Below are 13,160 nucleotides of genomic sequence, written 5' to 3'. Positions count from 1 at the left end.
TCAACATGCACACTTAGTGATATAAAGGATTTCTAATTCATCGACCTCTGGTTCAACATACATACTTAGGAAATATTTTCCATTTGAGGACCAGAGTCTGTGATTCTTCTAACCAGAGCTTCTGGCTCATAAGGTCAAGCCAAACAGAGCTTCTGGACGCCCTCCATTCATAATGCTAAGTGTCCTTTAACCAAAGCTAGAACGCAGAGCTCACTTTCTATTTCTCAAGGAAGATCTTATCTAATACAAAGTACGAGTATTTGAATATAGAGGTTTTGAAGACTAGACCCTTTCATATACGTCTAATCACCAAGTATTCGGATACAGAGTTGACCCTCTGGTTGTCTTAGCGTTCTGGATGTTAAAGGTTTATGCAAACACACACAAATTCATGCTTTCAATGCTTTAAGTAAAATTCCTATGTGGAGCATGTTTCCAATATAACCGATTCGAATTTCTTATTATACATAAATTAAACATAGGTGATTAGGCTTTGTTTAATAGATGTATAATAACGCGACATTCATCTTTCGGTTATACTAGTGACATGCTTTGCATAAGCATGTATATTTTAAATCATTTGAAAACTGTTTTGAAAATATGTGGTTATAGTTTGAGGTTTTTAAGAAAAACTGGTGTTCTCTATAACCTGGGGCTCTGATACCAAATCTGTCACACCCCGCTAAAGCGGAAACACGAGGTGTAGCAGGTAAGTGTTTCATAGCACCAATTAATAGATAACACCATTAAGGTTCAAAATTCAAAAGTTTACAAATCCATAACCAAACTGTTCTCGATGAAGACAACATCATTTGCAGAAAGAGGTTTCAAAAATGCGTGAACTGGTGTTATCTCAAAAATGCATCCATGACATCAACTCTTACTTAATTTCTTGAAAAGCATGAAACATAAAACGACGTCAACTACAAAGAGTTGGTGAGTTCATGGGTGTTTTTTTATGCACAAAATACTTTATAATGCACCAAAATTCAACCTTGAAAACTATTTACGAAAAACATGCATAGGGCAAAACGAAAATTTTAACGATGTTAAAGCTTGAGCCCCTACAGAACCTTACCTGACCAATGTGCCCCTTATATCATTCCGAACTACCTTTAAGTGGCCTGCTTGCTCACTTAGGTACCACGGTTCATCATAGAACTACCTCAGCGGTGGCTCGTTCGCACACATGTGTAGATCTATTCATTTTAGGTAATGTGCACCCATTTTTGGGTGGGACTGTCAACACAATAGCGGCTATCCCCAATTACCACAGCTTGGCACGTTCCCGAGTTAACTAGTAGCGTTGGCGGAGGGGAATTTTATATCAATACTCAATTACATCAAATTATCATTTATACCATAGTGTCGTACTAGTCAATTTTCATGACTTCAACAGTTTAAAACTTAGACAGCATAGTTTGCATATTTTTCATGCTTTTCCCCCAATTTAAATAAATGAAAGCAGTAAAAGTGGGGCCGTGAATACTCAAATGTTTGCTAGCAAATAACAAGAACTGGATGGTGTTGAAGCACTAGACGCCTAGCCTAAACTTTCCTAAAATGTCTGAAATTTCATGGTTAGATCACCTATCGGGTTCCGATAAGGATAAAGTCAATTTATATTTTATGTAATGCCAACATGTTTGTGACATTCAGTCATTTCTGAGTTTCAGGTTAGCACCTTATTTTAGGTCCTATATTTAGAATTATATTTTACTAGGATCTAGCTATGATGATTAGAGTTCATCTGGCTTAGWTCCCAAATTCAGTTCGGAAGATCACGCCTCGGCGGGTGACTGATGACTAACTTGCGTAATGCCAAAAATTTTAGAAATGCTTCAAATAAAATAAAGTTGATATTATAAACTTTTAAAATTTAAAATACAAAAGTCCCATTTAAATGTTCAAATGATTTTATCAAAAGGTGGAGTTTTGGAATTAATAGTGTCATTATTAGTAAATTATTTGGTGGGTTTTAAATCTAAGTGGGCTTATTCTTATTTAAGAAAAATAAAAGTTTTATTTGGGTTTGGGCCTTTAGAGGTCAGCCCATTTCCTTGTTTAAAATCCTCATATAAATACCCCACATCCTTTGAAAGACTTTCATTTCCAAATTCTCAACCTAAGCTTTTCATCTCTCTAACCTCTCTCTAAAGCAAACCACCCTCCAGCCGATTCCTTCAAGCAAACCTTTAAGAAGTTTTGTCAATCTTGAAGAATATTCAAGATTCTAAGAAAAAGGTACGATACTGGTTATCCTACTTTTRTAGAATATCAAAAGTTTTCATCCTCCTACTCCTACTACTTGATCTTTTAGTAAAAATTMTGGAGAATTAAAGAGGGGAGATTGTTCATCAAAGACCTGAAAATGTCTTCAAAAAGGGATGATAACCTATGATCCATGTTCTTGGATCTTTAAGAAAGTAGGAGAAAACCCCATTGCATGCGAAGTCTGATCATGAAAAGTTATGTTTTGAAGAATGGTAGAACCTTGCATGCATCTCAAATCGGCTTTGTCATCTTCAAAATTTAATGGAATTGGGATAATATTTTCTGGAGATTGACCAAGTTTGTTAGTTTGAAAATAGGATTTAAATCCTTGGAAAATGATGAGTTTAAACCTCCTAAATGACTGTCACTCGAAGAGTGTGCAATCTGTTTTGGGGGCTGTGTAACTCAAGGTTGTAGGGTAATAATGAGCAACTTAAACCCACTCGAAAATTCTTGATATTTGGAATAGTCGGCTGATCTCATTATTTTGGATGATGTGAAAAGTTGGACATAAAATAACTTTTGGAAGATTCCTATTTATAGTGATTTGTGAACCCAAAAATACCTGGAACATAATTTATAATTTGTCCAAAAATTAGCTTTTGAGTAAAGGATTTTGATTTCTTTTAATATATAATTTTTGGACTATTTTTTTAGAATAAATAAAAAAATATCAACTTTAATTTATAAAAACCCGATGGCATTGCATGAGATGCAACTTAACTTTATCTTTGTCAAGAACCCATAAGTGATCTAAATTCTGGATGTTGATCTGTTTAGGAAAGTAGGGCGGACGTTGAAAGCTTCAGACGTCATCTTATTGGATATTCATCATCAAGCTTGTGAGTTTTCACGGCCCCACTTTTTAATGCTTTTAGTTATTTAATTGGGGGAAAAGCATGAGAATAAGCAAACTATACTGTTATTTATTTAACCATTGGACTAAAGAACTGTTTAGTCAATTTTTGTTTGAAACCATCGGACTAAAGAACTGTTTAGTCAAGTTTATTATGTCATGAAATATTGACTGTTCTTGCACTATGAAATAAATGCTAAATTGATGTGCTTGGGAATATGTTTCCAAATAAAGTCCCCATCCTTAAACGCTACTTGTTAACTCGGGCAGCCGTGGTATTGTGGATAGCCGCTATTGTGTTGACAGTCCCACCCAGAAAGGGGTGCACATTACCTATGTTTCCTTAGTCTAATCATGTGGAATTTGGACCACCGCTGAATTAGTACTACTACSAACTGTGGGACCTAAGTAAGTGTACGGGCTACTTATGGTCGTTCGTAAAATAATGGGGCACATTGGTTAGGTAAGGCTCAGTAGCGTCTCAAGTTTAGCATCGTGGTAGATTTACATTTATTAAGTGCAAAAGTTTACGTATAAGTTTGCAAATTAACGATTTATGCATTGTAATATTTTGTGCATATGAAAAACCCGTGAGCTCACCAACTCTTTGTAGTTGACGTTGTTTTATGTTCCATGCTTTTCAGGTAACAAGAAATGAACTGTTTTGGGAGTATAATTGTGGCAAGACCGATTAAGTTCGCACTTGAAGTTTTTGTATAAGCAGTACATTATCCCATTTTGGTTATTGCTGTTAAACTTGTTTTATTTTGTAAAATTTGAAAGGTGTTATTTATTAACTGTTGCTGTGACTCGCTTACCTGTTACATCTCGTGTTTCCGCTTTAGCGGAGTGTGATAATGTTTTTATGGATTAAAGTTGATATATATATAATTTGTTCTTAAAATAGTCCAATATTTGTATTTTTCAAGTTTAAAGTCCTTTGCTCCTAAAATTTACAATTTGGACATAAGTTAATTTTGTTTCTAAAATTTTTTAGTCTCATGAATCATTATCAAAAGGTACCTTCCATGATTTATTTTGTGTAAAAAAATTTATACCATAAATGTCACTGAGTTAAACACATTTTATCCAAATTTCACACATTTTGAAAGTGTTTTAGTCATTCAAATGTCCAACACATTTTTACACCTCAACAGTCTAGAAAGATTGCACCCTGTCAAACTTGTTGTCAAATGGAAGGTCTAAACTTAGAGTTTTCCAATGATTCCACTTGAATTGTGAACAACAACTCATCAAACTGAACTCCAGAAGAAAATACAAATGTTTTGGAAAAGTTATCAAAGAGTCATGTGTTCAAAGTGTTCGAGAGATCAAAACTCCATATTTTTGCATGATTCCAGTTGGAAAAGATCCTCAACTCAACGAAATATATTTTTTAAAAGAAAAATCATAACATTTGGGCTATTGTTTTGGGAGGTATGGACGACACGAGCTTTAGTAAGAATCTGACAGCTCAAAATGCTCCTTTTAGGGTCCAAAATTGACATGCAATGTGGTTTTACCCCCTTTCCTTGAGTTCTAAGCCTATAGATCATAGATTATTGCCCTATTTGAATATATTTTCATGTCTTTGGGGTATAATCTTCCATCTTAGATACTCCAGAATTTGAGTTCAAAAGAAGATTTAAATGTGCAGAAAAAAATGAACAACATATTTTAAAATACTAAAACAATGTATTTAACTCTTTACCTTTGTTGATAGCACTTTGAGTTCTTGAATGTTCTTCAAGATGACGAGTTCTAAGGAGTTTTGTTTTGAGTTTTTTTGGCTGAAATGGTTTTGGGAAGAAGAAGATTTATTTTTGGAGAAGTTCTAGGTGGTTTGCATGGGAAATGAGCTAAAAGTGGGGGAGAAATCAAAGAGTCGCCTAGATTTATAGGTGGGCTATGAGTGGAACCTCATATGGCTAGCCATAAGCCCAAGCCCAGCCCACACACTTTAATCATTATACATTATTTTATTATTATCATTATATATATATATATATATATATATATTACACACAAAGATTCTTTGAAATGTGAGGTAAAAAGAAAAGGTTAATAGTGTAATAAAAAGAATGAGTATTAGGTCAAATTTCCTAATCTTGTAAAATTTGTTTAAATTGGACTTTTATATTTTAATTTGGGCTTTTAAAATATCAACTTTATTATGCTTGGGGAATTTTTAATGTATTTGGCATTACATAAATTAACTTTATCAGTCAACCGAGACAGGGTTTTCCTAACTAAAATTTTGGAAAACTAATCCTCACTCTACTAATCCTAATAATATATTTAAATGTAAAAATCCTATAACGAAGCTAACCTGATACTCCAATACTGATGGATGTCACACTGATCTCCATCCATTCGTTGTATCCACATCGGCCAAGGTAGGAAGGGTACTCGGTGATGGCGTCGAGATTGTCCCTGTTGATGAGCATTGAGACCAGTGTTCCACCGTCTTTTGAACGTCCGCTGATGCTGACATTGATAATCGGGCGGGGACTATTCTCTTTTTCATCTTTTCTTCGTTCCACCCCTTGTCTTTTTCCACTAGCTTCAAGTTCTTCTCATATTCAGCTTCTGCAATAGAAAGAACTTTAGCCTGGGCTTGGACAACGTTCACCTTTTTCTTGGACTTTCTCATGGAGAGGACCTTCGCAGCTAGTGACTTGGCCAGCTTTAAGTTGTCTTCAGTCTACTTCTTCTGAAGCTCTAGCACTTCTTCAGCCCGCAATGCCTCGAGTTTTTCAATTTCAGAAAAGAAGTCGAACTCGCCACCACTTGAGGTTTGAAGAGGAATTTTTACTATAGTCGGGTCGAGTGACTCCTTTAGCTGAGTCATGTGCTGGTCGGTTGGAGCACTGGAGACAGGGTGATCAGGGACCCACTCAAGTAGACCGCAGGTGGTTGATGGAATTTGAAGTTTATACTTTGAATAGATTACTACCTGAGAAGTACAATCTTCAAATAAAGGTTGTTGAGGGATATTGAACAATACCTTCAAGTCTCCTTCTTCAGCGACTGCCTTGCCTTTTGACTTGGGTTCCTGGTTCCTTGATGCAGCATATTCGCATTCCCTTCGCTCCCCCTGGGATGCAGAATCCCCGAGGGTGACTCCCTTGGTGGCAGTTGATGGCTTTTGGTACTTGATGGTAAAGTCATCTTCATCGTCATCGTCGTCATCACCATCTAGGTCACTTCCAAGGTCAGGGATGGTAGGTTCAACATCTTCATCGTCATCATCTTCAACTTCATCATCATCATCATCATCACCAGCAKCAGCAGTGATGGAAGGAGCATCATCCCTATGGATGACATCGACAACGTCAGCTGGAACAGCTTCGGTGATCGGGATTACAGGAGCAGCAACCGCTTCAGCTCTAGGAGCCTCACCTTCAGCTTCAACTGTAACTGATACTGGAGCAGCAGCAGAAGAAGGAGCAGCAGCAGCATCAGATGATCCAACAGCGTTGGACCTCATCTCCCCCTCTCTGGCTAAAACTTGAGAGAATTGGCCAGAGAGTTCGTCCAAGCGTTGACGCTAGAAAACCATTACCTCCTCTAGCATTGACAAAGCACCATCTAGAGATGTCATCGCCTCACGCGTCTCATTGAGCTAGGCGTGATCATCGGTAGAGAAAGAAGGTGGGATCACTGGAGCTTGTTGACGGACAACATCCAGTATCTGCTGAAGAAGTATAGTCTGCTGACGGTGAGACCCAGAGCATCATCAGCCCTGCTGGAGAGAGCAACAATGGTGTCGGTGTTGGCTTGAACAGCTTCTTGGAGAGTCAAGAGGTGACTCTGAACTTCATGAACGTCCGCTTGGATAGCGAGAAAATTCGTATCAAGGTTAGCCTGGCGGGGCATCTCTTGGTGGACTTCACTTATCCAGCAGAGAACGGAATCAACAGCGGGGAGGAGAAGTTTGATATCAGATGCCATATCATAGTCATCATCAATCTCTTCATCCCCTCCATCTTTTTTCTCGCCCTCGTCCTCTTCCTCTACCTCAGCATCAGGCTGATGCGTAGAAGAAGAACCTGCAAGAGAGGAAGTGTGAGCAAAAGGCTCAAGGTTAGTTGAATTGAATGGGTAGGAAGATGAAGTACCTGAGGGGCCATCAATGACATCCAAAGGATTGTCACTGGCATGAGCAAAGATGTTGTCAAGAGGATGGATATTTGTATACTGAGGAGCATCGAGAAGAGCAACCTCAGGTCCAGTGGTGTGTGTCTCAGTATCAGGAAGGACAGTCGCTGATACATCATCGACATGTGTAAAGACCAAAAAAGGAGGAGAAGAGAAAATGGTTGAGAAGAGACGTGACTGTTCAGTGGTGGCGGCACTGATATTCACACCTTCAGTGATTTAGGTCACTGAGGCGATTGGGGTAGGTACCACTGATACGACAGTAATGGGAGAAATCACTGAAGAGCTAAGAAGGTTAGCTAAAGACGCCTCTGGGGTGTGGCTAGTTTCAATAGCTAAAACCTTTTGAGAGGCTTCAGCCAGAGATGTAGATGTCCCCTTTTTGGACTTCTTGGCTCTCTGAGGAGAACCAAGAGTTGGTTGAGAGGGTCGTTTTGAAGGGGTTTTGGTGGCTTGGCTGGACTTGGTGGGGGGGTTGTTTACCCTTGTCATGGCCACCTGAGGAGAAGAGGTAGTGATGGACACAATAGAAGTTAGTGCCACATCACTGTCCCTCAACTTATGATCCAGAATCCTGGATCCAAACTTGGAAACCTGGAGGTTTCCTTCTGTGGAGTAATTATCTCCAAAGATCTTCGCAAAGACCATCGAAAGGAACCTAGTGTAAGACACCACCTTTTCTCGCTGGCGCTTGTTCAACTTAAGCACCAGGTCATCGAAAATGACCGCATCATAATTTATATTGCGACGTTGAATCGCAGATACGCCTATGGTTAAGACGATCCTAAAGGCCTGGTCCTGACCTCCAGTTTTTCCCCCCATGCACTGGATGAAATGAGAGAACAGGTACTGCTAGATAGCTGACATCCTGTTCTTCTCAATCTTGAACAAGGACTTCATGGGTGCATTTGAGTCCTTCATCATTGGCCATTGATAGCCAATGGCGTCGACACACTCGATGATCTTGGCCATTGTGGGTTCGCTGTCGTAAGGGCCTTTGGGAAGGCGAAGAGCCGTCCTCAAAGTGTTGACGCCAAAATTCACTTCCATGCGGTTGAAGGTGAAGTTGACCTGCTCCACTTGGCGTCCAGCCTTGACCTCGACATCGATGACTTTAGCAGTGAACCAGACTACTGAAAAAGTTCTTTCACCATGATAGGCTCATGGTTGAGTGCGAAGCCTGTCGACGACTGTTTGAGGAAGTCGGCCGCTTCTTGGTAGTCCGCCTTTGATGAGGGGATATCCAATAAGGCAATGTGGTTGTTGGCCTTGAAGGATACCTCATCGAGAGAGAAGTTGACATTCTTGGTGGCCATCTATTTTAATAATAAGAATAAGATAAACATGTTGTTAGTAAAAGAAAAACCAAGATTGTTTGGGAAAAGAATATAGAAAAGTTTTTGAAACGATAAAAACTTCTTTTGAAAAATCCTTAAAGAAGATTTAGGGTTTTTCAAGTAGAATGTGTATACAGAAACAAGATTATAACCAAGAAAGAGTTGATTACGTAATCTTTGTTGTTTAATGTATTAAGAGAACAAGGTTCTTAAAACATATTAAACTTTTCTTATAACAGAAAATAAAGAAGAAGAATATATTGACCTTAATGGTTTGGAGAGTAAAGGTCAAAAAGAGTTTGAAGATTGAGAGAGTTCTTGCTTTGGAGAAATCTTAGTAGAGGTTCATCTAAGAATTTTGAAAGCGTAAAGAGAAAAGTGGAGAAGAAGTCTCATATTTATAGGTAGGAGGAGAGAGAAGGAATATGAGAGGGTAAAAAGACGACAGTTCGGGAAAATGGTCATGATGAAAAATACCACGTTCTCATCCATGATTGGATGACATTAAATGAGGTAGCGTAATGACAGAACCTTTTGCGCGTCTCAAAGCGTTGTGCATAGTAAATAGAGAATGTCGTCATTAAGATGGTTCATTAACTATTTTCTTTTAAAAACAAAGGGTTTTTAAGAAAACGAAGAGTCATACAGTGTTTAACTAAACACTGATAAGACCGTTTTAAACATTTTATCACTGAAGATGAAAGACTTCAGAGAGGATTTTAAGACATCAGTGTCAATGATAAGAGAATCACTGAAACTTGCATTTAAAAACAAACTTTTTAATCACTGATTGAGAAAGGTTCAGTGATCATTTTTTATTTTTAAGAGAAGAATAAAGATATACTTATAGATATGGTCAGTGATGAGAGAATCACTGAAACCAACTTTTAAGACTTTAGTCACTGAATCATTTCACTTACTAAGTGATGTTTACTAGCTGAAGATTAATCATTCCTAATTCGCTGATCAAGATGTTGAATCTTGTCTCATCAAGAGTCTTGGTGAAAAGGTCAACAAGTTGATACTCAGTTGGAACGAAGTGAAGTTCAATATCACCATTCATAACATGATCTCTGATAAAATGATATCGGATCTCAATATGTTTGGTCTTGGAGTGAAGTACAGGGTTCTTTGCAATAGCATTAGCACTAGTGCTATCACAATAGATAGGAACCTTTGAAAACTGAAGATAGTAGTCCATCAGCTGGTTTTTCATCCAAAGAATTTTGGCACAACAACTACTAGCGGCTACATATTCAGCTTCAGCTGTTGCTGTGGACACTGAATTTTGCTTTTTGCTTGTCCAGCTCACCAACTTTCCACCTAGAAGCTGACAACCTCCAATGGTGCTTTTCCTATAAATTTTGCAACCTGCAAAATCATTATTGGAATAACCGATTAGGTCAAAACCTGAACCTTTAGGGTACCAAAGACCCATRTTAGGAGTTCCCTTAAGATATCTGAATATGCGTTTGGAGTACATAAGCAATTGGAGTACATGATATCGGGTCGGCTAGCTGTTAGATACAGCAAGGAGCCAATCATTCCTCTATAAACAGTAATGTTTACAGGCTTTCCATTTGGATCCTTGTTGACAAAAAGTGGAGGAGCCATTGGAGTTTTCATAGATGAACTGTTGGATAGATAAAACTTCTTCAGCATGTCTCCAACATACTTACTTTGCTTGATAAAGATACCTTTATCTGTTTGTTTGATCTGGAGACCTAAAAAGAATGTTAGTTCTCCCATCATGCTCATCTGATATTCTTTCTTCATGCGTTCAACGAAACGAAAACATAAAGAGGGATTAGTGGAACCAAAAAAAATATCATCGACATAAACTTGGACTAGAATGATGTGACCCTTAACTTTTCCAAGAAATAAGGTCTGGTCAATCTTTCCACGAGAGAATTCTCAGAGATGAGAAAAGAGGAAAGGGCATCATACCCAAGAAATAAGATATGGTCAATCTTTCCCCGAGGAGCCTGTTTTAACCCATAAAGAGCTTTATTCAACCTATAGACATGGTTTGGATACTTAGGGTCAAGGAACCCTAGAGGTTGTTCAACATAAACTTCTTCTTGAAGTTTCCCATTAAGGAAAGCGCTCTTTACATCCATTTGAAAGACTTTGAAGTGTCTATGGGCAGCAAAGGCTAGAAAGAGTCGAATTGCTTCGAGTCTAGCCACTGGTGCGAAGGTCTCGTCATAGTCGATCCCTTCTTCTTGTCTATAACCTTGAGCAACAAGCCGAGCCTTGTTACGGGTTACCACACCATCTTCATCTAACTTATTGCGATAGACCTATTTGGTGCCTATCACTGATTTGTCAGATGGACGTGGGACAAGGTACCAGACTTTGTTCCTATCAAACTCAATGAGCTCTTCTTGCATAGCAAGAACCCAACTAGGGTCGGAGATAGCATCATTGATTTTCTTGGGTTCAACTAAAGGAAGAAAGTTGACAAAGAGATAGACATTACCCAGACCACGACGTGTCTTGATACCTACATCTGGATCACCAAGAATTTGATGAATTGGATGGTCTTTTGTCCATCGCTGAGCCAGTAGAATAATTTCGTCTGAATAAGCGAGTTCAGAAACAGAGGATGAGGCTTCAGCAGTGGTATCTTCAGCAATAGGGACTATCGACGAAGGAGCATCATATTCAGTGACTGAAATAGGTTCAGAAACTGAAGGTATTTCATTCACTGATTGATCAGTGTTTAAAGTAGAAGAAGGAACACAGTTAATGGACACGTCAGCAATCTCCAAAGAAGATGTGTTAGAGTGACTAGTTGTGATAGGAATGATGAGTGGATCATCTTCAAGAGATTTAATGTTCAGAGGAGCACTGTAGGAAGCTTCAGGTTGTTCATAGTGAGAGAACATCCAGTTTTCTAATTCTTGGTCATCATTTAAGATGGGTTTTGAATTAGCTGATTAAGATTCATCAAGGGTGACATGAATAGATTCCTCTATTGTCTGTCTGTCACACCCTGCTAAAACGAAAACACGAGGTGTAACAGGTTAGCATTTCATAGCACCAATTAATTGATAACACCATTATTGTACATAATCCCAAAAAGATTTACAATTTCATCACCCTACTGTTCACGATGAATACAACATCATTTACAGAAGGAGATACTAAATCTTGCAAACAGGTGTAATCGAAAAAAGTGCTTCCAAACTTCCATTCTTACTTATTTCCCTGAAAAGCATGAAACATAGAACGACGTCAACTACAAAGAGTTGGTGAGTTCACCGGTTTTCATATGCACAAAATATTCACAATGCATAAATCACTTCTTGCAAACTAATACATAACATGCACAATATAAATGTAAATTTCCATCGATGCTTTAATACTTGAGACGCTACTGAGCCTTACCTGACCAATGTGCCCCATTAATCTATGAACTACCATAAGTGGCCCGTTCACTCACTTAGGTACCATGGTTCGTATCAGTACTACTTCAGCGGTGGCCCATTTGCACACATGATTAGACTATGAAAACATAGGTAATGTGCACCTGTTTTTGGGTGGGACTGTCAACACAATAGCGACTATCCACAATTACCACGGCTCGGGAACGTGCCCGAGTTAACAAGTAGCGTTTATGGAAGGGGACTTTTTAAAAATATACTCTCAAGCACATCTATTTATCATTTATACTTAGTGTATTAACAATAAGTTTTTCATGATTTCAACAAGTTTTGACTAAATAGTTCTTTAGTCTATCGGTTTTACATTTAATAGTATAGTTTGCAGATTTTCATGCTTTTCCCCCATTTTCAAAATATAAAAGCATTAAAAGTGGGGCTGTGAATACTCACTAATTTGCAGATGAATATCCAAGATGTTGATGACGTTTAGAGCTCCAAACGTCCGCCCTACTTTCCTAAACAGTCTGAAATCCAATAGTTAGATCAGCTATCAGGTTTTAATAAAGATAAAGTAAAATTATATCTTATGTAATGCCAATGAGTTTTTATGGATTTAAAGTTGATACTTATTAATTGTACTTTTAAAATATTCCAATATTTATATATGTCTTAAAATAAAAGGCTTTTGCACAAAAAGTTATCACTTGGACATAAATGTAAATTTCTGCTTTTGGCAATCTTGGTTTCAACATTCATTGTCAAAAGAACCCGTTGATCCCAGATCTCTCAATAACACTTATAATGTAATTATGAATAACCAAATTATAGTGATTTTACAAAGAAAGTTAAGAAGACTCAAAAGTAAAATATGAATATTCAAGAACAGTTTGAGCTTCAAATGTTTTACTTTATAAATAATAAAACGTAAAACACAAAGTAAAAACTTCTCACATATGCGCKCTTTTTACAATAGACCTAGTCGTCTATTTATACTAATTAGCTAATGCTAAGATAACTAACTATTGCTACTTTCTAGCAAATATTCTAGCTACTGAATAATGTTTATCTTTCACATGGATAATCACTATTTACAAGATAAACTATAATTCCAGCTATTGATTCGTCATCTCCAGCTGTCGTTAT

This window comes from Cynara cardunculus (genome assembly GCF_001531365.2).
Source record: "Cynara cardunculus var. scolymus isolate 2C chromosome LG 2, CcrdV1, whole genome shotgun sequence".
Taxonomy (NCBI): domain Eukaryota; kingdom Viridiplantae; phylum Streptophyta; class Magnoliopsida; order Asterales; family Asteraceae; genus Cynara; species Cynara cardunculus.
Note: the sequence above shows the minus strand (reverse complement) of the source record.